This window comes from Salmo salar, chromosome ssa18 (assembly GCF_905237065.1).
Source record: "Salmo salar chromosome ssa18, Ssal_v3.1, whole genome shotgun sequence".
In the NCBI taxonomy this organism is placed as follows: Eukaryota; Metazoa; Chordata; class Actinopteri; order Salmoniformes; family Salmonidae; genus Salmo; species Salmo salar.
In genome coordinates this window covers 64,955,924-64,964,803 of record NC_059459.1, presented here as the reverse complement: position 1 = coordinate 64,964,803, position 8,880 = coordinate 64,955,924, and the positions used below count along the sequence as shown (strand labels likewise).

General features: G+C 39.4%; 1 pseudogene; it reads right to left on the bottom strand.

The window, feature by feature from the left end:
* Window positions 1–1,934: 1,934 nt before the first annotated feature.
* LOC106577719 (uncharacterized) lies at window positions 1,935–4,894 on the bottom strand (annotated as a pseudogene).
* Window positions 4,895–8,880: the final 3,986 nt, after the last annotated feature.

Here is an 8,880-nt window from a genome sequence, read left to right as displayed (position 1 = left end):
CTCCCATGACATCATCATAAACTGTCCCCTCCCCCTGATCCCATAGAACTAGAATAAGTGGTGCTGTATCACTCATAAGACAGTTAACTCAGAGAGTTCAAATAGGGTTCATCAGCAGTTCTTTGCGGTTTGTAACTGATATATGATAACAAAATATATAGTCTGTTTTAAAAATAGCTGTTTTGCTGTGGATGTAAGCTGTCATGAGCAACATGATCAAAAAGTCAAGATAGTGAGAACAACATTGACACCACATAGACATCTCGCTGAAAACCACATAGAGACACAGAGACACAAAGAGCAGGTAGGAGGGTCCTGTGTGCTTACAGCAGCCAGCAGGCCCTCCCACCAAAATGTAGATACGACCTCATTTTGTGTTTACAGAAGACTGCAGAGTACCTGTGAAACTGTTCACTGTGTGGGGGTGGGTGGGTGTGAGTGACATGCTATCAACACAAATAAAAGAGGACAACACATTACAGAGGAGAGATGACTTGAATAAATAGGTTGTCTCCTATACTTATTCAACTACTCCCTGGAACTCAATACAAAACTACACACAAACACAAGTCATTGTCTCCATCATATAGAGATCATTTTTGCTACCCATTTTATTTTGAGTGATTGTTTTGCTCCAATTTACAGCGTAGTTGATGTTAGTAGTAATGATCCAGTGATGATGACTACCTAGCCTGTTTGATGCATGTTACTCTATGATGCTGAAATTGATTCATAACCTGTAATTGATGTGTAAGCATTTAAATATGACCTTGTTATAGAATCTAGCATTTTAAACATTTTGACAACTTCTAAAAGTTGCTGCAACTCTATTGTTGATCCAGTCATGAGGACTTCGTGTAACGGCCGTCGTCAGAAAGAGACCAAGGTGCAGCGGAGGATGTGTTCATCATAAAGGATTTTAATCAACGAATGAACACTACAAACAAAACATGAAAAGAAACGACAGCCAACAGTTCTGTCAGGATTAACAAAAACCTAGACAGAAAATAATCACCCACAAACCCCAAAGGAAAAACAGGCTGCCTATGTATGACTCTCAATCAGCAACAACGATCTACAGCTGTTCCTGATTGAGAGCCACACACGGCCAAACCAAAGAAACAAACCAACATAGAAAAATAAACATAGAACGCCCACCCATGTAACACCCTGGCCTAACCAAAATAGAGTACAAAAAAAAACCTCTATGGCCAGGGCGTTACATTTCCGTGTATACTGCTGCTCCCTATTGCAATTTAGTAGAATTGCAATACTTCAATGTGCACATAAAATAAATACACAGTTGGTAGATTATTTATTACAACTGCTCAGTTACAGTGTGCACATTGTCATATTTTAATTATGTTTTTCAACATTATCAACTGTAATATACTCAGCTATGACATTTATTTTTCGTTCAGGCTTTTCTCATGAAGAGAGTGAGTTGTGCTCTTAGTGACATGGATGTTTGTGGTTTTGATGCACTGAGGTGTGTGAAGACAGTGTGTGATGAGGACTGTTGGTCATTGCTGGGGGTTTGAGATGAGTTAAGATGAGTGGTTAATCTATTTAGGGCCGTCATAACACCACAGAGATCTGATACAGGATACAGCTTAAAAAAATAGTTTTAGAAAAGCTTTGTTAAATTGAGCATAAGCCGCATATGGTCGTTGCAGTCTGAATCTGTGGGTGAAATTGTTGTGGAAATGTAAGGACAGAGGAAAATATGAATGCAAATCACACAATACCTCATACGACAGCAGATGAATTTTGATTTGATCTAAAATGCACAACATTATCAATGTAAATAGGAGTTTGACAGAATACAAGCCATTGTATTGTACCATAATCACAATGAAAAAGCCACAAGTTACACATAAAGCATAAAACACAGAGAAAGAAATGCATGTCTATACGGAGGAAAAGTCTACGTTTCAGTCCATGTTTTGGCACCTCACCCCAGAGTACACAGTGTCTCTCTCCATGGCGCTCCTCTGTCTCCGGGTCTTTGGCTTCTTGTGGATGACATTCAGAGCAGCGTAATGGACAGACGTGAGTGTGTCATCGTCTTCTTGATCCTAAGAGGAATAGCAAAATACATTCCAAAGACATCAGGAAATTACCTGATAATTTGATAAAAGGATCTGTTTACAGTTCATCAAAGTCATTAAAAAAAAAACACTTTATGTTCTGCATACCTGGATATGAGAACTGGGGACTTCTGGAACACTTGGTATGCGTTCCTTTTAGGCAAACGCATGAAGGAATCATCATCATCAACATCAACATCAACATCATCATATTCAACAACATAATCATCATCATAATCACCATCATCATCAACAAAATCATCATCAACATCAACATCATCATATTCAACAACATAATCATCATCATAATCATCATCATCATCAACAAAATCATCATCATCAACATCATCAGATTCAACAACATAATCATCATCATAATCATCATCATCACCAAGAAAATCATCATCATCAACATCATCAGATTCAACATAATCATCATCATAATCATCATCATCATCAAGAAAATCATCATCATCAACATCAACATCATCATATTCAACAACATAATCATCATCAAGAAAATCATCATCATCAACAACATCATCATGATCATCATAAAATATAAACCAAAATCATGTGACAAATTGTTACTTAAAATGACAAAATAAAAAAGTATATTTTGCACTATACAATTGACATATAACATTTAACTCTGCACTGTTCACATTCTCTTCTGCTGATCTTGTACATGATGCGCACAAGGACAGTTATCCAGTTGACAGAGAGACGCAGGCAGTACACCAATGGAATATGTTCTTCCTTGCCACTTTCTGTGGAAATACAGACAGCAATAAAGGAAAGTCAGGGCAGTTTCCTCGATCTATTCACAGCACTGTCAGAAAATGATTGAAATAATCAGAAATGCCAGAAATATTACTTACTTACGGTCAATGTCCAGCTTAGTCCCGTTCCCAAACAGTATCTCCCCACCTGAGGCCACAGCACAGTAGTAAGTCCCAGCATCAGAGAGGCTGAGGTTCCTCTTGGGGAGGTTGTAGACACAGCTCTGTGTAGGAGACCCAGCCTCAGGCTCTTCTCACACTGATCACTCCTGTCTCCATAGGTATAAATTATTCCTGGACGGGATTCTACCGAGCCATGTCTGAACCAATAGATACTGTGTTTTCCTACACAGGTCTCAGTGTGTATTGTGCAGTTCGGAGTCACAGAGTCTCCTGGCTGAACAGACTCAGACACAGACTGCTGAGTAAGGTGATGGTTCTTGGAATCTGCACCTTTTACACAATAAAACCAAGGTTCTAATAAATGTTTGTTATATTACAATATAACCACTAGGAGAGCCTGATAGTTACATCTTAATAAATATACACTGAGTCTACAAAACATTAAAAACACCTGTTTTTTTCCATTACATACTGACCAGGTGAATCCAGGTGAAGCTATGATCCCTTATTGATTTCACCTGTTAAATCCACTTCAATTGGAGTAGATGAAGGGGAGGAGACTAGTTAAAGAATAATTGTTAAGCCTTGAGACATGGATTGTGTGTGTGCCATTCAGAGGGTGAATGGACAAGAGAAAAGATTTAAGCCTTTGAATGGGGTATGGTAGTAGGTACCAGGCATATCTTTTTGAGTGTGTGAAGAATTGCAACATTGCTGGGTTTTTCATGCTCAACAGTTTCCCGTGTGTATCAAGAATGGTCCACCACCCAAAGGACATCCAGCGAACTTGACACAACTGTGGGAAGTATTGAAGTCAACATGGGCCAACATCCCTGTGGAGTGCTTTCGACACCTTGTAGTCCATGCCCTACAAATTGTAAAAAATATATATATTTTTATTTAACCTTTATTTAAGTAGGCAAGTCAGTTAAGAACAAATTCTTATTTACAATGACGGCCAACACCGGCCAAACCCGAACGACGCTGGGCCAATTGTGCTCCGTCCTATTGGTCTCCCAATTACGGCCAGTTGTGATACAGGCTGGAATCGAACCAGTGTGTCTGTAGTGATGCCTCAAGCGCTGAGATGCAGTGCCTTAGACTGCTGTGCCACTCTTCTGAAGGCAAAAGGGGGTACAATCAATATTAGGAAGATGTTCCTAATGTTTTGTACACTCAGTGCATATATGTTACTTACCCCCATGCATCAGTAACACACCCTTCCTGAAGATCATGGCATCATAATCGCGTGCAGCACAGTAATACATCCTCATATCTGATGGTCTAGCATCTGAAATATTCAGCACAAATCTGGTTCCACTCTTCGTTTCCGTAAACCTGGTGTTGTTGATAAACTCTCCAAAGAACGTTGCAGTGTTGGAGTGAGTGTAAAGAGACAGCATCAATACTGGGGCTTGTTCTATTATTATCTTGATCCAGTTGTAGTAGTTGCCATCTTGTTCTGACATGAGGCATTCCAAATGAACTCTGTCTCCAGGCAGGAAAGTCTTCAGGACTCACGGCACCAAGCGACAAAGCTGAAAAAGATAAAAATGTGTATTAAAATAATTCTCATATCATTCTTGCTCATGTATGTACAGTACTGTAAGGACTCTGTGTGGAACAAAATGTATCTCAATCTTAAATATGCGTGAATTTCCCTTTAGTCCAAATAGTATGACACCTTAACTGCTCGAATTAATGACGTTTCATCATTGTCCTCTTCCTTATGTGTTTACTAGTCGTCTTGTCTGTCAGATGAGAGTGAGAGTCAGTGGGTTGGCTGTCTTACATGGCTGGAGTGATGGCCATCATGTCTATACCACCAGGAACTTGGTCTCTCTCTGCAATTGCATTTGTACCACTCTCAAACGTAACCGGACCTACACCTGATGGCATACTTCCGAAAGACTCATTTTGTTTTTTGTCAATGGTGCTGGCTCCACCAAGTCCTCACGTATTGGGCATCTGAGATATATTGTTATGCTTTTATTGTTGATCTCTGGTAGTGTGCGACCAAACCCTGGGCCGGTAGATACCATGCAATCTCTACCGACTCCCTATGATTTTAAAAACAGAGCAGGTTTTGGCCTCTTGCATGTTCATGTCAGAAGTCTATTTCCAAAAATAGACATGATTAGAATATGGGACAAAATGACAAATGCAGACGTAATGGTTTTATCAGAAACTTGGCTAAAGAAATCTGTGTCAAATAACTGGATTTCTATTGATGGGTCCACGGTTTTTAGAACGGATTGGATGAGTAAAGGAGGAGGGGTTGCAATTTATGTCAAATCCGAGTTTAACACATGAAATTCTCTCAATTACCAAAGCCAAACATTTTGAATTGCTTGCGGTTAAAGTGAACATATATAAGGACTCCCACATCACTGTAAGTGGCTGCTACAGACCGTCCTCTGCTTCGGGAGAAGCACTTAAATCTCTTTCTGATGTCCTGCAGAAGCTAAATGACTCTGAATTCCTTATTTTAGGAGATTTGAACTGGGACATGCTGACATCTGTATCGGACTCTTTTAAAGAACTGTGTGACTCTCTGAATCTCGCTCAATTAATTAATGCGCCTACAAGACCGAATCCCAGAGCACCTAACAAATCAACGCTATTGGGCATTATTCTAACGAATACCCATCACAAATACACATTGACTGGGATATTCTGTAATGATGTCAGTGATCACTGTGCAATTGCTTGTGGTAGAAATACAAAAACGACCAAAGCCAAACACCGTTATATTTTTAAATGACATTTTAGACAATTTGATGAGCAAGCGTTCTTACATGATCTATACCATATAATTGACAGAGTAAGTCTGATTCCCGATGTTGACAGTGCCTGTGACTATTTTTATATGAAATGTGTGTCGATTTGTGATAAGCATGCCCCTGTGAAGAAATTTAGAATCAGTGGAAGGGACAATCCCTGGTTTTCAGATAACTTGGCAGAATTAATTAGAAAGATAAATATATATTGGGCTCAAGCTAGACATACAAGTGTTCCTGTTGACTGGGCCTCCTTCAGAGCGCTAAAAAACAAATGCACAGGATTGATCAGGAAGTCCAAATCAGATTACTATTTAAATGCAGTCACAGAGAACCTAAACAACCCTACCAAGTTCTGGAAGGTAATCAAATCAGTGTCAGGTTCTAATGTATCCTCTGGCCTTCCTGACCATTTAATGATGGATTCTAATGAAGTGAAGGATAAAGCTGATATTATAGGGTTTTTTAACAAGCACTTCATATCTGCTGGTTCAGTTTTTGATAATGCTGGGGCCCAGGCCACTAATGTAAGCTCTGTTACAGCCAACTATGATATAGGTCCTCATGTGAACCATTTTAACTTTGAGCCTGTTTCTTATACTGAGGTCTATAAAGCACTAAATGCTATAGACACTAAAACGTCTGCAGGTCCAGACAACCTGGACCTCTACCTCTTAAAGATAGCAGATGGTATTATTACTGAACCTGTGGCTCACATTTTCAACTTGAGTCTCTTGACCAATTCCATACCCAGCGTTTGGAAATCAGCTTATGTCCTCCCACTGCTAAAGGTTGGATATCCCTCAGATGCTAATAACTATCGTTCTCTCTCTAAACTCCCTTTCCTGGCCAATGTATATGAATCCCTAGCTTAACACACAGTTAAAAACGTCTTAATTGAAAAGAACATACTGAGCAGGATTCAGTCAGGCTTTAGATTGGGGCACAGCGCCACAACTGCAACTAGGCAGTGGCAAACGACATCAGTAATGCACTTGATAAAAAGCAACATTATGCTGCTCTGTTTGTGGATTTATCAAAAAAAAGCCTTTGATTCAGTTGACCATGAATTGTTGCTAGCTATTCTCAGAAACATTGGTCTCAGTGAAGGGGTAGTAAATTTGTTTAGGAACTAACTTTCTGGCAGAACACAATGTGTATATACAGACAATCACAAGTCTAGCTTTCTTGAGATTAATAGAGGTGTGCCCCAGGGATCCATTTTAACTGCTGTGTTGTTCTCAATTTTTATGAATGATTTGGGAAATGGGATGCAACCAGCAAAGTTACATCTATATGCACATGATAGTGTCATATATTCATGTGCTCCTTCTCTGGATCAGGCTGTTGAAGAGCTCCAGACTTCTTTTCAGTCACTACAGGCCTCCCTTTATGGTCTGAAACTGGTCTTGAATGTACAAAAAACTAAATTCATAACCTTTACCAGAGCTAGAACTCTGCCAGAGAATGTTAGCATTGTCACGTCTGGTGGATCCATTGAAAAAGTGTCATCCTACAAATACTTAGGTATTTGGTTGGATGACAAGTTGTCCTTTAAAGTTAATGCGGATAATCTTGTGACAAAGCTCAAATTGAAATTAGATTTTTATGTTCGTAATAAGGCTTGCTTCCTGCTTATGGCTAGAAAAAAGCTTGTTCAGGCCACTTTTCTCTCTGTAATCGATTATGGTGACTTGTTGTATATGTATGCAACCTCCTCCGTCTTACAGAGACTGGACTCTGTTTATCATGCATCCTTGCCAATTCACTCACACACCATTGCACATTGTACCAAATGGTAGGTTGGACCTCACTTTATATGCACAGAAAGACACATTTGTATGTGTTCATCTACAAAGCCCTTTTGGGTAAACTCCCTCTTTACCTTTGTAGTCTGGTCTCCTTCACCACCATCAGTTACCATACCCGGTCTGCTAGGTGGTTGCTACTTAAAGTCCCCAGGACATACACAGTATTAGGCAAGACTGCCTTCTCTTCTTGTGCACCAGACACATGGAATAATCTACAATCCATGGTTCATGTAGGTATGTTAGTGCCACTGAATAAATGTAAATTATTGATGGGAGACTCTGTTACAGAGGAGTGTAAATGCTTTTTATAGGCTGGATCATGTTGTTGTATTGTATTGTTGTATGTTTTAATTATGTCATGTATTGATTGTTGCTGATTTCTTGGCCAGGTCTCCCAGTAGGAAAAGAGACTCTGGGTCTCAATGTGCTTTTCCTGGTTAAATAAAAATAAATAAATAATGTATATTATCTGTGTTTCAGGTTTGGTCTGTCTATCTCTCTCTCTCTTCACACCCTCTCTCTCTCTCTCTCTCTCCTCTTCACACCACTCTCTCTCCCTCTCAATTCAGTTCAATTCAAGGGCTTTACTGGCATGGGACACATATGTTAACATTGCCAAAGCAAGTGAAGTAGATAATAAACAAAAGTGAAATAAACAATAAAAATGAATAGTAAATATTACACTCACAGAAGTTCCAAAAGAATAAAGACATTTCAAAGGACATATAGCCTTTGATTCAGTTGACCCTTAATTGTTGATATGTAGACTAGCTAGGCTAGATGAATCTCTCTCTCTCTCTCTCTCTCTCTCTCTCTCTCTCTCTCTCTCTCTCTCTCTCTCTCTCTCTCTCTCACTGCGCATCTTAACCACACAATCTCTTCTCACCAATCAGGCCCCACATCTCTTTCCATCCATACTGCTAGACTATAAATACCTGACCAAAACCAAACTAGCCCAGGCTCTAGACTAGATTTGTGCACAACGTGGGAGGAGTACAAATAAAGACAAACATTTATCTACTGTTGTTATCATAATACAGTTGAATTTAATTGAATGCATGACGTACAATGATACTGTATGTTGGACACCTGGGGTTTGGGACAACTAAAAACTGAAATCTGCTTTTTAATACCATAACCATACTTTAGTGGGCTATGTTCAAAAATACCATCTTGAACACTTTGGGCACTTGTAGGCCTACTGCAGTCAGTGCATCCATGATGTATTTGCGTTCACAGTGAATTCATCCATAAACCAAAAAAAACTACTGCTCTATTGTTGAGCGTACAGAGG